Source organism: Leptodactylus fuscus, chromosome 4 (assembly GCF_031893055.1).
Source record: "Leptodactylus fuscus isolate aLepFus1 chromosome 4, aLepFus1.hap2, whole genome shotgun sequence".
Taxonomy (NCBI): domain Eukaryota; kingdom Metazoa; phylum Chordata; class Amphibia; order Anura; family Leptodactylidae; genus Leptodactylus; species Leptodactylus fuscus.
The window spans coordinates 152,693,054-152,716,110 of NC_134268.1; the positions used below are offsets into that span (position 1 = coordinate 152,693,054).

Here is a 23,057-nt window from a genome sequence, read left to right on the forward strand (position 1 = left end):
ATAGGCCATCAGTATTAGATGTGTGGGGGCCCCTGCAGATCTCTGGTGTTGTACAAACTGTAGTGGTGAGTGTAGGTACTGCAGCGATGCGCCATTACAATCTCTGTACCGGAGATATGCAGGGGTTTTACGTGTTGGGGTTCCCCTGCAGGTCTAATATTGATGGCCTACCCTGAGAAAGTGGATAACTCCATGAGGCTGGCTCCCCACACCACTTAAACACCGTGGAAGAAACGTGGCAGAAAAAAAAAACCCAATCCCATCCCCATTTTACGGTAAAATAGATGCAGCGGATACGCTGCACTGTCATGGTTTTGGAAATTGGAGCATGCCAGTTATACCCCAGGACACACCGGCGGCGGCTTCCCTATTGGTATAGTTAAAGCAGAAAGTCCACAGAGGAAACCTGTACAAAGCGCTACAGGAAGAACCCTGATGTGTTGCTGTTTTTCCAACAGTGTTTTTTTTTTTGCTACAGGTGCTACGTGGGGCCTTAACCACAGTCATGTCAAGCTTGTGATGAACCCCTTCTTGGGTAATCAGCAATTTAATCACTTAGATGGAATCACTGACTGCAGGAGGTTGGGGGAGTCAGTGGTGAATACAGCTCACCAGGCACACTTGGTGGTCTTCGGGGGGCACGTTGTATTAATGAATATATGGGGGGGAGAACACAGGCAGCCTGCTATACAAATAAAGCAGGGGTCGGCAACCTTCAGCACACCAGCTGTTGTAAAACTACAACTCCCAGCATGTATACTTGCTCTGCTGTTCTTGGAACTCCCATGGAAGTGAATGGAGCATGTTGGGAGTTGTAGTTTCACAGCAGCTGGAGAGCCGAAGGTTGCTGACCCCTGAAATAAAGTATAGCTGCCCTAATCTTCCTTAGGGTTGCACCTGCTGTACAGGGAGAGTAAAGTGACCATGACATTTGTTAGAATTGCTAACTCATGCACTAGAAAGAGTTAATTGCAGTCATAACCTGACCACGACTAACCCCAAGTGCAAGAGTCACAGTCAAGGGTTTACACTCAGTTATGACACACAGAAAAGTAATGTCTTAAGATTTGCCCCCATCTAGTGAAGGGACTCTTTCTGCTCTAAAGGAGTCCCTGCATTGTGAGTAACCTCTTTATACAGCAATGACCATCAGTTTGGTGCTAGTGATCACTGCAGGGTTGGAGAGTGAGCAGTGCAGAATATTTATACCTACAGCTCACACAGGAGGCAGCCCCCAGGTCCTGGATCTCCCCTATCATACAGATGGCAGCCCCCCTTGCCCCTCTCAGGCTACAGATGGCAGTCCCCCTCAGTATACAGCAGGAGCACCCTAACACATAGGTGGCAACATCCAAGGTGCCGGACCCCTCCAACACACAGGCAGCATCCCCAAACACACACAGGTGGTAACATCTCAGGGCCCAAGAACAACCCCCACCCACATACAAACAGCACTGCAGGAATCCCCCATTTACATGAAGGCAGCACCCAAATGACCTAAACACAACAAAGCAGTACCCTGGAACCTCCGCCACATGCCCACAGGTGGAAGTACCCAAGGGGCCATCACCAAAACCACCTCACACACACACAGGTAGCATCCCAGGGGCCTCCAAACAAGGACACAGGTCGCAGCACCCTGGGACAGAACTCCCTCTCACATACAAGCAGTACCCCAGGACCCCAACACACAAATTCAATACCCCTGGGAACCCACACAAACGCATGCAGCAGGCCCCCCTGGGGACCCTCCCCACCATTACATGCAAGCAGCACCCCAGGGATGTTTGCTCATCCATTAGATGTCAGCAGCACCCCAAGGACATCGCCCCCCTGTAGATGCCCAAGCACACCAAGGATGCATGCCAACATAATTAGATGTCGATGGCACCCCAGGGTCTCTGCCCCTTTTAGTTGCCAGAAGTACGCCAGGGACACCTTGCCCCTATCCATGCCAACAGCATACACCATAGATGCTAATAGCACCCCAAGGACCTCCCCCTTTATGTCAGAAGCACCTCGAGGACCTCTACCTTTCTTCAGATGCCAGCATCCCAAAGACCCCTGCCCACTTAGATGCTAGCAGCATCCAAGGGACTCATGCACTCCTTCAGATGCCAACTGCACCCCCCCCCTTCGAAGCACACCAAAGATCCCTGTCCTTCTCTTTTAGTTGCCAGCAGCACCCCATAGGCCCCTGCCCCTTCTTAGATGCCAGTAGTACCCCAAAGACCCCCTCCCCCCCCCCAGATGCCAGCAGTATCCCAAAGACCCAGTGCCCCCCATTAGATACCAGCAGTACTTCAAAGACCCACTGCCAGGGGTGTAACGATCGTGACCTGGCCCGGTGAGACACGGGGCCAGTAGCCAGCTAGAGATAGTCGGGGTCCAGTACCACTATGTGACAGCAGCAGGGGAAAGCCTGGTTCCCCGACCACTATATATATTGTAAATGAAAAGGGGCACCGGCATATTGCCAGGCCCTTTTTCAATAGACACTGGCCCAGGAGAGGTGACTTAAAATAAATAGATATACTCACCTCTCTGCGTCCTCTCCGGCGTCTTCCATCATGTGATTGAGGCCTGAGATTAGGCCCCAGCAGTCAGATGGAGCGCAGCGGCGTAATGATGTCAGTGACCCCTCATGTGACTGCTGAGGACCAATCACAGGACTCAACAGAGACGTCAGGAAGATGCTGAAGACAGCCGGAGCCAGGATACCCAGGAAAGGCGAGGCGAGTATTAGGGTTTGTTATTTTTATTCACCTACCCTGGGCCTCCGATTATTATACTCTGGGGTCTGAGGAGACCACAGTGTAGAATAATATCACTGGAGGGGGCTGTTGGGAGCATATAATACTGGGGGGGGGGGAGGCATTGCTGGAGATATGTGTGTGTTGGGGGGGGGGCACTGCTTGACATGTAATATTGTATATGGGGGGGGGGGGGCTGCTGGGTATGTAATACTGAATGGGGGACACTGCTGGGCATGTAATACTGTGCACGCCACTGCCTCCCCTCTTAGATGCAGCAGTACCCCCAAAGATCTCCTGTGCCCCCTTAAATGCCAGAAACACCTAAAGGACCCCGTCTCCCTCTATGCCAACGACTCCTATACCACCCTAAACATCAATCCAATCCACCAGACCCTCCGGGATACAGTCCCATAAAAAACTCGCTCCCCTCAGCCTAATCCAACGTGCAGTCCCAAGTAACTACATCACTCTCTCTCCTCAGCCTCATCCAATGTGCAGTCCCATGTAATTATATCACTCTCTCTCTTCAGCCTCATCCAATGTGCAGTCCAATGTAACTACATCAATCTCTTCCCTCAGCCTCATGGAACATGCTGTCCCATGTAACTACATCACTCTCTCTCCTCAGCCTCATCCAACATGCAGTCCCATGTAACTACATCACTCTCTCTCCTCAGCCTCATCCAACATGCAGTCCCATGTAACTACATCACTCTCTCTCCTCAGCCTCATCTAATGTGCAGTCCCATGTAACTACATCACTCTCTCTCCTCAGCCTCATCCAACATGCAGTCCCATGTAACTACATCACTCTCTCTCCTCAGCCTCATCCAACATGCAGTCCCATGTAACTACATCACTCTCTCTCCTCAGCCTCATCCAACATGCAGTCCCATGTAACTACATCACTCTCTCTCCTCAGCCTCATCCAACATGCAGTCCCATGTAACTACATCACTCTCTCCCCTCAGCCTCATCCAACATGTCGTCTCATGTAAAACAAACCTGTCTCTTCTCTTCCATCCTCCATTACCACAAGACAATCCTCTCTGCTTTCTGTTCTCCAGCTTCATGAGCTCGGCTCCGGCTTCCTCTATACAACACAGAGCAGTGATGGCCGAAACTCTGCCCTCCTCTGAGAGGCCACGCCCCTTCCTGTGACATCATACCTACCAGGAGCAACTCCACTCTAGTCACGACCCTGTGAGCATATAATACTGTGGGGGGTGTCACTGGTGAGCACATAATTCTGTTTTGGGGGCCACTGTGGTGCACATAATAATGTTTGGGGGTCACTATGGAGTACCTAATTCTGTTTAGGGGCCTCTGTGGTGCACATAATACTGTTTGGGGGCCTCTGTGGTGCACATCATACTGTATGGGGGTCACTATGGAGCACGTAATACTGTTTGGGGGCCACTGTGGTGCACATCATACTGTTTGGGGGCCCCTGTGGAGCACGTTATGCTGTCCCAGTATTGCTTACATGTGGGGCGTTGCGCTGCTTTCTCACCGTATTCTTGATAGCTGCAGTTGTGGGTACTAAAGCTGTATCTCTTTCAGGTATCTGAGATATTGCTTTAGCGCCCATAACCGCCACTATCAAGAATTCACTCTAGTTATGGGGATAGGGGACCACGGACAAAAGTTTGTACCCAGGCCCACAAAACATTAGTTACACCAATGGCGCTGCTCTGGGTCCAGGCACCGCCATTAATATACCTTATTTTTAACTAGATCGACTGTGCTGATACACAGACGTCCTGCACTTGGATGTAAAGTGGCCACCTCCGTTCATCAGGATCGCAGGTAGGTGAGTATTATTATTTTTTTTTTTTTTTTAAAGCTTAGTTTTGGGTATTTTAATAGTACAAGGGGTTGTTTGGAGTGGGAAATTATAATTATAAGGAGGGGGCATTATGAACATAAGGGGGGTCATTTTTATAGGGGTTATTAGGGGACATTACGAATACAAGGGGAGGCTATATTAGGAGGCATTATGAACATAAGGGGGTAGTCATTGATATTAGGGGTGCAGTATTTATGTCAGGGGGAATTAGGGGCATACTATGAGGGGGCAATTAATTTAATGAAAGTGGCACTTGGGCTTTATTAAGACTAAGGCCTCACGTTGCAAACTGCAACAAAATAGCGCTGCAGAAAAAACCGCAGCAGCAACGCATTGTGTTTTTTTTCCCGCAGCGCTTTTCATTTTCTGCTTCCATTACACCTATAGGGAAACCATCAGTGTTTTCGTAGGTATAAGTGATATTCCAGTGATTTCCAAAACCCCAACGGTTTTGGAAATCGCAGCATGTTCACTGCCCATAATTTTCCACAACGTGTGGATGGGATTTGCTAGAATCCCATTCACATTGCAGGAACTGTCGGCTTTTCCCGTGGTGTTTTCGCCATATGAAGCCCCATCCACACTTTGCGGTAAAATAAGATACATGCTGTAATTTCCAAAGCAGTCTTGGTTTTAGAGTTAGACATTGCAGCATGCCTATGGAAATTCTGGCGGTTTCAATATAATTGAAGCAGAAAATAGAGAGGAAAGCTCTGCAAACTTTCTGTGCAAAGGGCTGCGGCAAGAAACGTGATGCGTCATGGACGCGGTTTTTCCCGCAGCGCTTTTTTGCTGCAGGACACCACGTGGGGCCTTGTACTGGAAAACTCCTTAAGCCTATTTATATTGATGATCTATCCTCAGAATAAATCATCAATAAGAGATAAGTGACCCCCTGATCAGTTGTATGAAGGGGCCATGGTGCCTGTTTATATCACACGCTGTCTGTTTATAGTGACCGTGTGGTGCAATTACAGCCTTGTCACATAGACGCTTATAGGACGAGGCTGTAGTTACATGACATGGCCACTGTGATATGTACGATACTGTGTAAACAGAGAAGGGGTCACGGCGCTTGCACAGATGTCACGATTCACTCAAACAGCTGATTCATCCCTCATTATTACACCTCAGCCACGGAGGTGTAAAAAAAAAAAAAAACACACACTCGCCTGTCCCCAGCACCCTGTTGTCCTCCGCCTCTGTCTGTTCGGTCTGATGGCAACACCTCATTTCTGGAAATTCTGTACCCAATTCCTCTTAGCGGTCACATGATGTGCAGGACTCCAAGCAAGAAGGTGCCAGCACGAGACTGAATGGACACTGGCCGAGGACAACGGGTTGCTGAGGACAGGTGAGTATGCTCTTTTATTTTAAACCTCCAGCCCGGCACATGAGTTGCTCCAATTCCTGGACAATATCTTTAAAGGATTTATCCATGTTTCTAATATTTATGGCCTGTCCTCAGGATAAGCCATCAATATTACATCTGTGGGAATCTGACAGCCAGGACCTCTGCAGATGAGCTTTTTCATTACAGTGCGGCTACAGGTAATGGTGACAATTCTAGGAGCCACGCTGCTCTCTTGCCATACAGGATGTAGCAGTGGGTTTAGGTAGTGCAGTGGTACACATCGTATGGCAGGCGAGCAGCCGGCTCCTGATATTACCTTTAGCCATCCTGTCTCTGTACAACTCATCTACAGGGGTCCTGGCGGTGGGCCCCTAAAAACAATTCCACTGGTGGGCCCTAAACACCCCAGTCCGACCCTGTGCAGGGTGGATGTGGGGTACACAATTCACTGTGGCGGAGAGATGGGTGCATGGCAAACTGTGGGGTGACTGGTGAATTGGGGGGGGGGGATTTAGAGCTGTGTTACTTTAATGGATGGCAAGCTATGGTTGATGCTTGGTGGATTTAGGGTAAGTTCACACAGGTTTTTTTTTTTTGCTCAGTTTTTTTCTGGGAGCCGTTTGTTCCAGCTCCTAGAAAAAAGAACGGACATGTTCATTCTTCAGACACCTCACGACATCCGCCTGAAGACACTCCCTCCTCCCAACTAGGCCCATTCATTTGGACCTAATCCGGAGCGGAGTGCGCAACTGGATGCTGGTGCAGTGCACTGGTATCCAGTCACAGCCACCTGTATTTTGGGACCGGAACCTGAGGCAGCCTCAGGTTCCGATCCAAAATACCCCGTGTGAACCCGGCCTAAGGATTGCATAAGAGGCACAAAGAAACTCCTCCATTGGCGGTGCAGAGGTGATTGACAATGTGCTTTAGGTTAAAGCCCCACATAGGGGGCCACAGCCAAAAAGCTCTGCAGGAAAAACCTCTGTGGAAACACATTGCGATTTTCCTACAAGGCCTTTCACGTAAAATGTGCAGTTTTCCTCTGCGGACTTTCTACTTTAGATATACATATAGTTTCCATGTGCTGCAATGTACAAAAAGTAATGGGGGGGATAGTGCAGTGCTTGTTAGTAATGTGGGGGTACACCGGAGGGACATGGGGGATAGTGGGATATACCTGGATGTAGTTATAGCTGCACTCGTTAGTATCGGGTCTCCAATACTGTGAAGACCCAGTGGCTATGATGGCCGCCATCTTTAAAGGTCCGGCATGTACTATTACAGATGTCGGGAAGGGATACAATTATTTAAAGGGATCCTATCATTTAAACACTTTTTTTTTTTTTTTTTTTCCTAGCTGACACGTCGGAATAGCTGACACGTGCAGGCTATTCGTCTTTATCCGTCGTCTCCGGTCCGCCGTTCGGTAGAAAGACCGGTTTTTACTGGTATGCAAATGAGTTCTTCTGCAGCACTGGTGGGGTGGGGGGAAGCGCTCAGACAGCACTTGCGGCATCCCCGATGCTGCCAGAGAACTTTCTCCAGCGACGCCTCCATCTTCAACAGCAACCGCCTCTTCTGCGTCTTCTCTGGGGTCACACTCCGGCGCTTGCGCAGTCGGTTCTGCCTTCGGGATGCAGGCAAGAGCCGAGTGGACAGGCCGGCGGCCATTTTTTTGGAGGCCGTTACGCGTGCATGTGCAGTACGCTCCTGTTCTCCATACAACTACAGGAGCTTACTGTGCATGCGAGCGTAGCGGCCTCCAAAAAAATGGCCGCCAGCCTGTGCACTTGGCTTTTGTCTGCGTCCCAATGGCAGAGCAGACTGTGCAGGTGCCGGAGTGTGACCCCAGAGAAGACGCAGAAGAGGTGGTTGCTGTTGAAGATGGAGGCATTGCTGGAGAGACTTCTCTGGCAGCATTGGGGAAGCCCCCAGTGCTGTGAAAACTCATTTGCATACCGGTAAAAACCCGGTATTTCTACCGAACGGCGGGCCGGAGACGACTGATAAAGGTAGGAGACAAATAGCCTTTCTTAAGGCTATTCTGCCGTGTTAGTCATAAAACAATGCGTTTGAATGATAGCGGTCACTTTTTAAAGGGATTCTGAGTTTGTTCATGTTTTGCTATTATTTTGTTGTTTTGACTTTTTTTTATTTTTAACAAATTTTATTTTTTGGGCAAAAAAACTAAAAAAATAGATGTGTAAATAGTGTTTTCTGAATGTCATAACTTTAATAGTAAGAAATCCACCAATTCGCTATAACTTACCCCATCCCCACCTCTTGTGTCACCAAAGCGACTCTGACTCATCAAGGCACAACAGGATCTCTGCATACAGTAGTGGAAGACCTAGAACATGATGGAGTAAGGTTACGTTCACACTACTGTTATGCACGTCCGTTACTGTTACCTGTCATAGGATGAGAGCAACAGACATAGATGGAGTCTCCTCATCCTCCTGCGTCTGTTCCCATTGACTAGAATATTAAGAAAAAAAAACCCATTAAGGACGCCGTCTTCTGTCTCCTTTTTTCTGTCTCTTGTGTTTTTTCCGTAATTTTTGTTTATTTTTGTAAAGGAAGGAAAATGTCCGGTGCGCACAACTTATTCTTCAGTCACAAAACTAAACTTAAATGATGGGAGACTGAGGACAGATGGGAGACTGAGGACAGACAGGAGACAGCAGCCATCGTGTTGTCTACATTAGTGTTAACTTGAATGGACACTGACTGTCTCTGTCCATTTCTCTGCTGCAGTTAATGTCCGTTGCGGTCATCCATCAACGGACATTAAAGGGGCTCTTTCAGCAAAATTTTGTTGTATGAGCCCCACATATGCGTGAATAGCCTTTAAAAAAAAGGCTATTCAGGCACCGCTAATCTCATTTTAATCCCCCGTCCTGTTTTAAAATAAAACTATAAAAACATATATGTAAATCATACTTGAACTTGCACACTGGGCGGTGATGCACGATCCGACGTCATCTTCTGCCACGCCTACCTCTTCTTTCGGCGACGCCCACCGGTCCTGTCTCTTCCCCGGCTTCATCTTCTTCCATCGGTTCAAATCCAATTGGTTGAAATCCGGCGTGTGTGCAGTAGAGCTCCCTCCGGAGCTACTGCGCACACTCCGGCGGCACTGCCATTGAGAAAAATGGTGCCAGAGTATGTGCAGTAGCTCCAGAGGGAGCATTACTGCGCATGCGCCGGACTTCAACCAATTGGATTTGAACCGCTGGAAGTAGATAAAGATGAAGCCGGGAAGACCCAGGACCGGAGGGCGTCGCCGAAAGAAGAGGTAGGTGTGCTAGAAGATGTCGTATCGTGCGCGACCGCCCCCCGTGGATGTTCAAGTATGATTTACCTATATGTTTTTATAGTTTTATTTTAAAACGGGACGGGGGTTTAAAATAAGGTTAGCGGTGCCTGAATAGCCTTTTTAAAGGCTATTCACGCATATGTGGGGCTCATACAGCAAAATTTTGCTGATAGAGCCCCTTTAACAAGGGTAGCCTGAACCCGCCCTAGGGCTGCTATTACACAGGTGTGTTTTTGATCAGAGTAGAAACAACAGCACATGCGCTAATGTGAATAAAGATCACATGTGTAATGGCACCCTAAGGCCGGCTTCACATGGACACATTTGGTTGTCAGCTGTGGTTCCCAGACCAGGACCTGGACTCCCAGCAGTATAGTTGTTTATGATGCTAGGAGTTCCGGCTTCCTCGCAGCTTCAGCGTTCCATACTGTAATGTCCGTGTGAAGCCGGCCTAAGGGTTACTAATATGTGAGGCCCCACGTTGCGGAAACGCTGCTTATTTTGTTGCAGTTTTTGGAGGCAAAGCCAAGAATAGCTACAAGAGGAATGGGAAATGTAGAAGTATAAGAACTTCCTATATCTTTTGCACAATCCACTTCTGGCTTTGAGTCAAAAAACTGCAACAAGTAAAGCTGTGTTTCCGCAACGTGGGGCCCCGGCCTAAAGGAGTATTCTAGGAATATGCTGTTGAGCTCCACTTCTACTCAGTTAGAATCTGTACGTCACACGGCCATGCTGCAGTTCAATCTAATTGAAATGAATGGGGATGAGCTGTAATACTAAGCACGGCCTCTATACAGTGTATGCCACTGTGCTTGGTAAGTAGAGAAGAGACCACAGCAATCAATATCATAGTCCCAATAATCCCTTTAATTTATACCTTCATGTAACTCTAGGCTGAGACCTCACAAAATAGGACTGATCTAAGGGCGGGTCCACACTTGCGCCCGGTCTCTGCTTTGTGAGTTTCCATCTTGTGCCCGAGAAACCCTGATGGAAACCCGGCAGCCAGTGTCCGCTTGTGAGTGGCCGTGAGCGTCTTCAAATCTCTGCGGCGAAACTGTTTTGTTTTTTTTTAACTGGACACAAAGTTGGACATGCAGGACTTTGTGTCTGGGGAAAAAAAAAAAAAAAGGTTTCGCCGCGGATGCCAGAAGACGCTCACGGGCGGACACTTTGCAAACCCATTCAAATGAAAAGTGACTGCCAGTTTTTGTCTCCTGTCCAGTTTCTCGCAAACAAAGAAGACGGAAACCTGCAAAGCGGAGACTGGGCGCAGGTGTAAACCCGCCCTAAGATACATTCAGCACACTTTACTATACAATTGTATAGTGAATGCTGGATATTACTAGAGATGAGCGAACAGTAAAATATTCTATGTTCGTTATTCGTTACGAATAGCATCTCAATATTCGACTATCGAACCCCATTATAGTCTATGGGAGAAAATGCTTTGTTTCAGAGGATCCTACCATTCGACTCAGGAGAGTCACCAAGTCCACTATTACACCTCAGCAAATGATGCCAACACCTCTGCAATGCAACTGGGACAGCAGGGGAAGCATGTCTGGGGGGCATCTAACAAGCCCAAGTCACTGTATTACCCCACTATCACAGCCTAACAACTACACACTTTCACATTCCAAAAAACCTCTATCAAAGTGGGAAAATACCTGGAAACCTTCTTTACTCCCCAAATGGATGGACACAAACCCCAATTCAAGCTCAACAAACAATAAAAAGCACCCCTTTTAAACCACGTTCTCCATGACAACCACAGATGGAATAGGCAATGGGAAATCCTTTAGTCCCCACCCCGAACTGTCGTTGTGGATGTGTGTGATGTGGTAAGACCTTCCAAAATTCACTTTTAAGGCCCTTAACATGAGCGCTTCCAAATTAAGTTACACACCCTTAAGCTGAGCTACCAGCAGAAATTGAGGCCCTTCAGGTTACTTCAGCCTTTTACCTGCAGAGTTTTAGGCCCTTGAACTTAGTTCAGCCTTGCAGCAGCAGAGATTTGTTGGTCCTTTGGGTGAGTTGAGCCTTTAAAAAGCAGTGCTTTGGGCCCTTTGGCTGACTAGAGCCTTTTAGCAGCAGGGTTTTATTTTTTGGCCCTTGGGGGAACCCTAAAACATTAATTTGCAGGCGCCTGTGGGGGGAGCCCTAAAACATTAATTTGCAGGCCCCTGTGGGGGGTATGCATGAGAAAAATTATTTCAATTAAAAAAAATAAATTTTTTTCAAACATTCAGTAGTAGGGGCTGGGGTTGTAGGAGGATGAGAAGGATGAGGAAGAGTAAATTGGTTCCTGACTGAATCTCTCCAGTACCTGGGCTATGGAGTGGATACCCAGCTGGATATCTACATCCTCACCCACGTCTCCTGCTGCTGCTGGCAGCCTCTCTCCAGTACCTAGACTCTGGAGCTGATACCCAGCTGGGTATCCACCTCCTCTCCCACGTACCCTGGTGCTGGCGAGGGGCACTGCTGGTAGCCCCTCTCTAGTACGTATAATGTGGAGCTGATACCCAGCTGGGTATACAGTTCCACGTGCTCACCAACGTAACCCGGTGCTGGCGAGGGGCACTGCTGCCAGCCCCTCTCCAGTACCTGGACTCTGGAGCTGATACCCAGCTGGGTATCCACCTCCTCTCCCACGTACCCTGGTGTTGGCGAGGGGCACTGCTGGTAGCCCCTTTCTAGTACGTATAATGTGGAGCTGATACCCAGCTGGGTATCTAGTTCCACGTCCCCTGCTGCTATGCTGCATGATTTGCTAGCTAGCTATTAATTGAGCTCTGAAAAGAGCTGTTATTATTCTCAATTCCTGCCTAAGGGCTCATTGACATGGAGTAACGCCGGGCGTGTATCACAGCCGTACACGCCGGCATTACGGCAGACTGCCAAACACTTCCCGTTCACTTCAATGGGAGCGCTCCCATTGAAGTGAATGGGAAGTTTTCGGCAGTCTGCCGTAACGCCGGTGTGTACGGCTGTGATACACGCCCGGCGTTACTCCGTGTGAATGAGCCCTAACAAAGCACTGTATCGCACTGACAGTCTGACGCCACACTCTATCACTCCAACACGAGAATGAGACGAAGATGGCCGACACTGTTCTTATGAATTGGGAGATCACCTGTTTTCGGCAGCCAATGGGTTTTTTTTACATTTTTTTCACTGCCTCCGTTGTCGTAGTTCCTGTCCCACCTGCCCTGCACAGTTATTGGTGCAAAAAACACACCAGGGAAGGTGGGAGGGGATACGAATTTTTACTGCGTATGCGGCCTTGTATTTGATTGGGAACGAATACATCGAACGCCAAGATATTCGATCGAATACCTATTCGATCGAACGGCGTCCGCTCATCTCTAGATATTACCAGAAAAGAGTGGCTTCACTCACAAAACTGCTGCCGATGTTACAAGCCGTGCGGCTTCTGGGTAATACAGCGGTTATCTACTATATATAAACAGTATACAGGACTCATATTATAAGCCTACATTCACACTACACTGAATAATGGTCATGTCATCACATGGCAGCCTTACATTCAATGAGGCTATTCACATAGCCGGGTCACGGACCGTCAAACAATGCAACGTTCTCTTTCTCCACAGATCTCTTCATACACTGACTCTATCTTATACCATCTGAAACCTTCTAAGTACAGTATATGATACATGGATACAGTGTGAGACGGCTAAATACTATCACTGGAAGGACCTCACCGGTATGAAACCTTGTAAGCATAGGAAAGATGGAAAAGGTCCTTACGGAGTATAGTAAATTGCCAGGTCAGTGTGAGACGGCTAAATACTATCACTGGAAGGACCTCACCGGTATGAAACCTTGTATGTATAGGAAACATGGAAAAGGAAAACTCCCTCACACTTTTTGCTGAAAAATATTTTTACCGCTTTTATTGTTGATTTCCAAACAATTGTTGGAATAATAATAATAAGACACATATTATCTTTATCTTATAATTCTTATGATCTAATCTTGTCCCTTTATTGTGAGATTTACAAACATTACTGAAGCCGGAGCCCAGCTATTATAAAGGTCCTTACAGAGAGCGGGGTTTAGCCAATTCACTGTGAGGGTGCGTTCACACGATGTAACGTGGAGTGCAATCTGGCACGTATACACGTGTGAGCAGATTGCGCTCTGAAAAAGATCCCATTCATTTCAATGGGAGTTAGGAACGTATACGCCGTGTTATAGGGGGCAAAAATGGTCCCTACAAATGATGGGAAATAGACGGCTCACATAGAGTTGGCTAAATACTATCACTGGTGAGGACCTGGTCCCTCTGGAGTACGGGATTTAGCCAATTCACTGTGAGCTGGCTAAATACTATCTCGGTTAAGGACCCGACCACCAGGCGGGAAAAAGGTCCTTACCAGTAAGGGGAAATAGACAACTCACACTGAGCCGGCTAAATACTAGACCTGGTAAGGACCAGGTCCCTACAGCGTCTACAGGGGCGTAACTACCATAGAGGCAGCTGCCACAGGGCCTGGGCCATTAGGGGGCCCGGTGACAGCCGCTACCGCTGCATTTTTTTTTTTTTTTCTTTATAGGCTGTTAGGGACCCTATTCACTTGCCGATTCTGGCTGGGCTGGGATCGGTAAGTGACACTGCGGGCCCCACAAATACCATCATTATACTCGGGGGTCTTTGCAGACCCCCGAGTATAATGATCAACGGACCGGGAGAGGTAATAAACATAAAAAACACTGTTACTTACCTCTCCACGATCCTGCCAGGCCTCCTTTCTGACGTCTCTGACGTCACATGAACCCGGCCTGCGTCCCGGGTCATGTGATGTCTGACGTCATTTCAGAAGAACGGCAGCGGAGAAGACAGCGTAGGAGCCGGGGACAGGTAAGAAACAGTAATTTTTTATGTTTTTATTCTCCTGGGTCTCCGATTATTATACTCTGGGGTCTTTTCAGACCCCAGAGTATAATAATTGTTTATGGGTGTCCACTACTGTGTGCAGGGGCCACTAAGGGACATAATTCTGTGTGCAGGGGGCAGTAAGGGACATAATAGAGTGCGGAGGAGGGGGCCGGTCGAGGTCTTCGACGTCGGTGTCGTTCGGGGGGGGGGGCGGGCATGTCAAAAGTTCGCCACGGAGCCCCGCCATTCCTAGTTACGCCACTGGGCATCTAGTATTTAGTCACAACCGTTCAGGCTGTGTGTGAGCATGATAGAGGGGTTCAGGTTGTGTGAGGTGGGAGAGGTGCAGGATGTGTGACAAATGGGTCAGTCTCATGAAGGGAACACTTAAATAACATATGGGGGGGGGGATTTATTGTTTTACATGGGGCTTATGTCTCTGCTGTCACATCAAATTCCGGAATGTCCTTTTTTTTTTTTTTTTTTTATACATTTGACTAAAAATAAACCTCAAAACAATGTTTAACTAGGTTTTTGTTTGTTTCTAGGTTTATGTGAGATCTCAATGGTGTGAAGACTCCACTACAAGATCATTAGGTGCCAGTGCTCTAGACCAAGCGATGTGCCCCCTAGTGATCAAATGTCTCAACCGGACTCCTCCAAATAGGCAACACTTATTTTATAAACCTTTATAAGGCTTTGTTTGGAGCCTTCAGTAAAAGTTATTTGATGGTCCCCTCAGTGCCCCCACACTCAGGAGAATGTCCCCTTCACTGCCCACATGTAATATAATGGCCCCACAGCGAGCAGCATGTTATATAATGGCCCTTACTCTGCCTCTACATGTATGCAGCCTGCAGTAGAAGTGCCAATATTTTGTAATGCATTACATTAGGGATAAGGCCCCCTGGGGGGTATACCTGGGTCTGCAAAAAAAAAAAAGCCCTATGCACCCCCATACACGGAATTAGAAAAAAAGTTATGGGTGTCATAATATTGGCACAGTTTTGGGTTTTTGTTACGGGGTTAAAATGTAAATAAAACCATATAAATTTGTTTTCCCTGGAATTGTACCAAAACATAGAATACAGGTGACATGTCATTTTTGGCTACAGAGTAAATGCCATTAAAACAACAATAGCCTCCCATGCCTGCGTTGTAGAGGTGGCTTTCCGACTGCAGAGCAAAGAGCAACGGCTGGACTATTGCGTACTGCGGCAGAGTCAGAAAAGAGGGAGGAGCTGTCTTACTGGAGGAAGTCTGGAAGTAAGAGAGAGGCAAGTATGATGGGGCGGGGGCGGTGGGCTTATTATGCTTGGTTCACACATCAGTATGCCATCCGTCCGTTTGAATTCAGTTTGAGACTTAAAACGGATTGATGCACATACTGATTGCATACTGATGTGTGAACCAAGCCTTAGTTGAGAAGGTCTAGTAGTGGTCAGGATAGCTAGAGAGACGGAGGGGGAGGTAGTGCAAGTCAGCGTACACGTACCATGATGCATTAGCTAAGGCTGCTTCACATCTGTGTTCGGTATTCCATTTGGAGAGTCCGCTTGGAGATGCCCTCTGAACGGAATATTGAACGCATTAAAAAGCGATGAGCAATGAAACCACACGGACCCACAGGCTATAATGGGGTCTGTGTATTTTCCGCACGAATCATGCAGAGAGAAAAGTGCTGCTTTCCCCCAATGGAAATATTGCAGGTGTTAATCCACCTATTGCTAGTAACAACGAATCCCAGTGCAGTGTAGGCACGACCCCTCAGGATCTGACACTAGCTGTTACCCCGGCCCCATCAGATGTCCATTATTAAGTATATACTATATAATCTTTTAACATGATGTGGTCTAGAATTCCGTTCCCCCGCCTCTCCCCTTCCTATTCCCATTCCTTGCTTATTTGGGTCTTCCCCTCCTCCTTGGTCTTTCTTTTGTAAGGTTTTACATTTTTTTACCTTAAATTATTATTATCTTTTTGATACTAAATATGAAATTAAAAATCAATTTTTAACTAAAAATATTCATTGTCCTGTTTTCATTTTCGTTTTCTCTGTGGTCTATAAAAAACTTTCATCAAACAGGTTTTCTAGGCTGATGGCCCCCCCTCCCCCTTAGGATAGGGTCACCAATATTGGATCAGTGGGACTCAGCACTTCCAGCCAGTCTCCAGTGCTAGAACCTAGAAGGCTCTGTAGACTGTATGTTGGCGGTGGTTAATACTACAGCTCTGTTCACTGTATATAAGCAGGGTAGAATACTACAGCTCTGTTCACTGTATATAGGTGGTGGTTAATACTACAGCTCTGTTCATTGTATATAAGCAGGGTAGAATACTACAGCTCTGTTCACTGTATATAGGTGGTGGTTAATACTACAGCTCTGTTCATTGTATATAAGCGGGGTAGAATACTACAGCTCTGTTCACTGTATATAGGCGGTGGTTAATACTGCAGCTCTGTTCACTGTATATAGGTGGGAGTGAATACTGCAGCTCTGTTCACTGTATATAGGCGGGGGTGAATACTGCAGCTGTGTTCCTAGTTATTGGGGGCAGGGCTGTAGTGCTCTGGCACCACCGCTATACCAGGGACACAGATGTCGGCTTCCAGCACCAGAGACAACAAGCTATTCCCTCTAGGAATAAAAAGTAGATCACTGGGGATCTGTCCTTTGGGACCCCCACTGATCACATGTCCTGTTTCTGCCCTATATGATCCACAATGTGCGCTGCTGATTCGTTCATTTCTTTGAGACAGCCAGAGATAATTCTGATCTCTATTTCTTTTCAGCAGTCCCATAGGGATGAATGGCGCAGTAGTACAAATGTAGGACCCTTGTTTTGATGATGGTGGGGGGTCCTAGTGGTCAGGATAGATTAGTGTCAGAGCTGTGGGGAATGGCCGCTGTAATAGGTACTAAGCTTAAAATAAAACCCTGTAAATAGGATTATGCCATGAAAAGTATTTATCTGTTCACAGGATAGGCGACAAATATCTGATCGGTGTGGGTCTGACAGCTGCGTCCCCCACCGGTCCCGAGGGGACATGGGCGTGGAAGTGGATACCCAGCGGGATGTCCACTCCAAAGTCCAGGTACTGGAGAGGGGCTGCCAGCAGTGCCCCTCGCCAGCACCATGGTACGTGGGCGAGCACGTGGACGTGGATATCAAGCTGGGTATCCACTCCAGAATCCATGTACTGGAAAGAGGCTGTCAGCAGTGCCCCTCGCCAGCACCAGGGGACGTGGATACCCAGCTGTATATCCAGTCCAGAGTCCAGGTACTGGAGAGAGGCTGCCAGCAACCAATTTACTCTTCCACATCCTTCTCATCCTCCTCCTACAACCACAGCCCCTACTACTGAATATAGTAATATTTTCTGTTTTTTTTTTTAATTAAAAAAACATTTTTCATGCATACCCCCACAGGAGCGTGCAAAATCTTTTAGGGCTCCCCTCCAAGGGCCTGCAAAACAATTTTTTAGGGCTCCCCCAAAGAGCCTGCAAATTAATGTTTTAGGGCTCACCCCAAGGGCCTGAAATCTAATTTTTTAGAGGTCGCCCCAAGGGTCAAAAAATGAAAAACTGCTGCTGCATGGCTCTAGTCACCCCAAGGGCCAAAAAATGAAATGCTGCTGCTGCATGGCTCTAGTCACCCCAAGGGCCAAAAAATTAAAAACGAGAGCCATGCAGCAGCAGTCACCCCAAGGACCAAAAGCACTGTATTTTAAAGGCTCTACTCATTCCAAGGGCCAAAAGCACTGTATTTTAAAGGCTCCACTCACTCCAACAGCCAAAAGCACTGTATTTTAAAGGCTCTACTCATTCCAAGGGCCAAAAGCACTGTATTTTAAAGGCTCCGCTCACTCCAACAGCCAAAAGCACTGAATTTTAATGTCTCCACTCACTCCAACAGCCAAAAGCACTGAATTTTAATGGCTCCACTCACTCCAAGGGCCAAAAGCACTGCTTTGTAAAGGCTCTACTCACGACAAGGGCCAAAAGCATTGTATTATAAAGGCTCCACTCATTCCAACAGCCAAAAGCACTGTATTTTAAAAGCTCTACTCACTCAAACAGCAAAAAGCACTGTATTTTTAAGGATCTACCGACTCCAACAGCCAAAAACACTGCTTTTGCAAGGCTCTACTCACTCTCAGTGCCAAAAACACTGCTTTTTAAAGGCTCACTCACTCCAACAGCCAAAAGCACTGCATTTTAAAGGCTCCACTCACTCCAACAGCCAAAAGCACTGAAGTTTAATGGCTCCACTCAATCCAACAGCCGAAAACACTGTATTTTAAAGGCTCTACTCACTCAAACAGCAAAAAGCACTGCATTTGAAAGGGTATACTCACTCCAACAGCCAAAACACTGAATTTTAATGGCTCTACTCACTCCAACAGCCAAAAGCACTGTATTTTAAAGGCTCTGCACACGCCAATGGCCAAAAGCACTGTATTATAAAGGCTCTACTCTCTCCAACAACCAAAAGCACTGTATTTTAAAGGTTCCACTCACTCCAAGGGCCAAAAGCACTGCATTTTAATGGCTCCACTCGCTCCAACAGCCAAAAGCACTGCATTTTAAAGGCTCCACTCACTCCAACAGCCAAAAGCACTGTATTTTAAAGGCTCTACTCACTCAAACAGCACTGTATTTTTAAGGATCTACCAACTCCAACAGCCAAAATCACTGCTTTTGCAAGGCTATACTCACTCTCAGTGCCAAAAACACTGCTTTTTAAAGGCTCACTCACTCCAACACCCAGAAGCACTGCATTCTAAAGGCTCCACTCACTCCAACAGCCGAAAGCACTGTATTTTAAAGGCTCTACTCACTACAACAGCCAAAAGCACTGTATTTTAAAGGCTCTACTCACTACAACAGCCAAAAGCACTGAAGTTTAAAGGCTCTACTCACTCCAACAGCCAAAAGCACTGTATTTTAAAGGCTCTACTCACTCCAACAGCCAAAAGCACTGAATTTAAATGGCTCCACTCACTCCAACAACCAAAAGCACTGTATTTTAAAGGCTCCACTCACTCCAACAGCCGAAAGCACTGTATTTTAAAGGCTCTACTCACTCCAACACCCAGAAGCACTGCATTCTAAAGGCTCTACTCACTCCAACAGCAAAAGCACTGAAGTTTAAAGGCTCTACTCACTCCAAGGGCCAAAAGCACTGTATTTTAAAGGCTCTACTCACTCCAACAGCCAAAAGCACTGTATTTTAAAGGCTCTACTCACTCCAACAGCCAAAAAGCACTGCATTTTAAAGGCTCTACTAACTCCAACAACCAAAAGCAATGTGTTTTAAAGGCTCCACTCAGTCCAAGGGCCAAACGCACTGAATTTTAATGGCTCCACTCACTCCAAGGGCCAAAAGCACTGCTTTGTAAAGGCTCTACTCATGACAAGGGCCAAAAGCATTGTATTATAAAGGCTCCACTCATTCCAACAGCCAAACGCACTGAATTTTAATGGCTCCACTCACTCCAAGGGCCAAAAGCACTGCTTTGTAAAGGCTCTACTCACGACAAGGGCCAAAAGCATTGTATTATAAAGGCTCCACTCATTCCAACAGCCAAAAGCACTGTATTTTAAAGGCTCCACTCACTCCAACAACCAAAAGCACTGTATTTTAAAGGCTCCACTCACTCCAACAACCAAAAGCACTGTATTTTAAAGGCTCCACTCACTCCAACAGCCGAAAGCACTGTATTTTAAAGGCTCCACTCACTCCAACAGCCAAAAGCACTGAAGTTTAAAGGCTCTACTCACTCCAAGGGCCAAAAGCACTGTATTTTAAAGGCTCTACTCACTCCAACAGCCAAAAGCACTGAATTTTAATGGCTCTTCTCACTCCAACAGCCAAAAGCACTGCATTTTAAAGGCTCTTCTCACTCCAACAGCCAAAAGCACTGTATTTTAAAGGCTCCACTCACTCCAAGGGCCAAAATCACTGCTTTTTAAAAGCTCTACTCAAGCCAAGGGCCAAAAGCACTGTATTTTAAAGGCTCTACTCACTCCAACAGCCAAAAGCACTGAATTTTAATGGCTCCACTCACTCCAACAGCCAAAAGCACTGCATTTTAAAGGCTCTTCTCACTCCAACAGCCAAAAGCACTGCATTTCAAAGGCTCTTCTCACTCCAACAGCCAAAAGCACTGTATTTTAAAGGCTCCACTCACTCCAAGGGCCAAAAGCACTGCTTTTTAAAGGCTCCACTCATTCCAACAGCCAAAAGCACTGTATTTTAAAGGCTCTACTCACTCCAACAGCCAAAACCACTGTACTTTAAATGCTCTACTCATGCCAACAACCAAAATCACTGTATTTTAAAGGCTCCACTCACTCCAAGGGCCAAAAACATTGTACTTTAAAGGCTCTACTCACTCCAACAACCAAAAGCACTGTATTTTAAAGGCTCTACTCACTCCAACAGCCAAAAGCACTGAAGTTTAAAGGCTCTACTCACTCCAACAGCCAAAAGCACTGTATTTTAAAGGCTCTACTCACTCCAACAGCCAAAAGCACTGAATTTTAATGGCTCCACTCACTCCAACAGCCAAAAGCACTGCATTCTAAAGACTCTACTCACTCCAACAGCAAAAAGCACTGCTTTTTAAAGGCTCACTCACTCCAACACCCAGAAGCACTGCATTCTAAAGGCTCTACTCACTCCAACAGCCAAAAGCACTGAAGTTTAAAGGCTCTACTCACTCCAAGGGCCAAAATCACTGTATTTTAAAGGATCTACCTACTCCAACAGCCAAAAGAACTGCATTTTTAAGGCTCTACTCACTCCAACAGCCAAAAGCACTGCATTTTAAAGGCTCTTCTCACTCCAACAGCCAAAAGCACTGTATTTTAAAGGCTCCACTCACTCCAAGGGCCAAAAGCACTGCTTTTTAAAGGCTCCACTCATTCCAACATCCAAAAGCACTGTATTTTAAAGGCTCTACTCACACCAACAACCAAAATCACTGTATTTTAAAGGCTACACTCACTCCAACGGCCAAAAACACTGCATTTTTAAGTCTCTGCTCACGCCATTGGCCAAAAGCACTGTATTTTAAAGGCTCTACTCACTCCAACAGCCAAAAGCACTGAATTTTAAAGGGTCTACTCACTCCAACAGCCAAAAGCACTGTATTTTAAAGGCTCTACTCACTCCAACAGCCAAAAACACAGCTTTTTATAGGCTTTGCTCATGCCAAGGGCCAAAAGCACTGTATTTTAAAGGCTCTACTCACTCCAACAGCCAAAAGCACTGAATTTTAAAGGGTCTACTCACTCCAACAGCCCAAAGCACTTCTATTTTAAAGGCTCCACTCACTCCAAGGGCCAAAAGCACTGCTTTTTAAAAGCTCTACTCAAGCCAAGGGCCAAAAGCACTGTATTTTAAAGGGTCTACTCACTCCAACAGCCAAAAGCACAGTATTATAAAGGCTCTACTCACTCCAACGGCCAAAAACACTGCATTTTTAAGGCTCTGCTCACGCCAATGGCCAAAAGCACTGTATTTTAAAGGCTCTACTCACTCCAACAGCCACAACCACTGTACTTAAAAGGCTCTACTCACTCCAACAACCAAAAGCACTGTAGGCTCCACTCACTCCAACAGCCGAAAGCACTGTATTTTAAAGGCTCTACTCACTCAAACAGCAAAAAGCACTGCTTTTTAAAGGCTCACGCACTCCAACACTCAGAAGCACTGCATTCTAAAGGCTCTACTCACTCCAACAGCCAAAAGCACTGAAGTTTAAAGGCTCTACTCACTCCAAGGGCCAAAAGCACTGTATTTTAAAGGCTCTACTCACTCCAACAGCCAAAAGCACTGAATTTTAATGGCTCCACTCACTCCAACAGCCAAAAGCACTGCATTTTACAGGCTCTTCTCACTCCAACAGCCAAAAGCACTGTATTTTAAAGGCTCCACTCACTCCAAGGGCCAAAAGCACTGCTTTTTAAAGGTCCACTCACTCCAAGGGCCAAAAGCACTGCTTTTTAAAGGCTCCACTCATTCCAACAGCCAAAAGCACTGTATTTTAAAGGCTCTACTCACTCCAACAGCCAAAACCACAGTACTTTAAAGGCTCTACTCACGCCAACAACCAAAATCACTGTATTTTAAAGGCTCCACTCACTCCGAGGGCCAAAACCACTGTACTTTAAAGGCTCTACTCACTCCAACAACCAAAAGCACTGTATTTTAAAGGCTTCACTCACTCCAAGGGCCAAAATCACTGCTTTTTAAAAGCTCTACTCAAGCCAAGGGCCAAAAGCACTGTATTTTAAAGGCTCTACTCACTCCAACAGCCAAAAGCACTGCATTTTAAAGGCTCTTCTCACTCCAACAGCCAAAAGCACTGCATTTTAAAGGCTCTTCTCACTCCAACAGCCAAAAGCACTGTATTTTAAAGGCTCTACTCACTCCAACACCCAGAAGCACTGCATTCTAAAGGCTCTACTCAATCAAACAGCCAAAAGCACTGCATTTGAAAGGGTATACTCACTCCAACAGCCAAAACACTGAATTTTAATGGCTCTACTCACTCCAACAGCCAAAAGCACTGTATTTTAAAGGCTCTGCACACGCCAATGGCCAAAAGCACTGTATTATAAAGGCTCTACTCTCTCCAACAACCAAAAGCACTGTATTTTAAAGGTTCCACTCACTCCAAGGGCCAAAAGCACTGCATTTTAATGGCTCCACTCGCTCCAACAGCCAAAAGCACTGCATTTTAAAGGCTCCACTCACTCCAACAGCCAAAAGCACTGTATTTTAAAGGCTCTACTCACTCAAACAGCACTGTATTTTTAAGGATCTACCAACTCCAACAGCCAAAATCACTGCTT

General features: G+C 46.6%; 1 long non-coding RNA gene across 1 annotated transcript; it reads left to right on the forward strand.

The window, feature by feature from the left end:
* Positions 1-476: 476 nt before the first annotated feature.
* On the forward strand, positions 477-15,162 carry LOC142201396 (uncharacterized). Its single transcript, XR_012715516.1, has 3 exons — positions 477-535; positions 3,824-3,959; positions 14,739-15,162. It is a non-coding gene; the product is annotated as an uncharacterized LOC142201396 (long non-coding RNA).
* Positions 15,163-23,057: the final 7,895 nt, after the last annotated feature.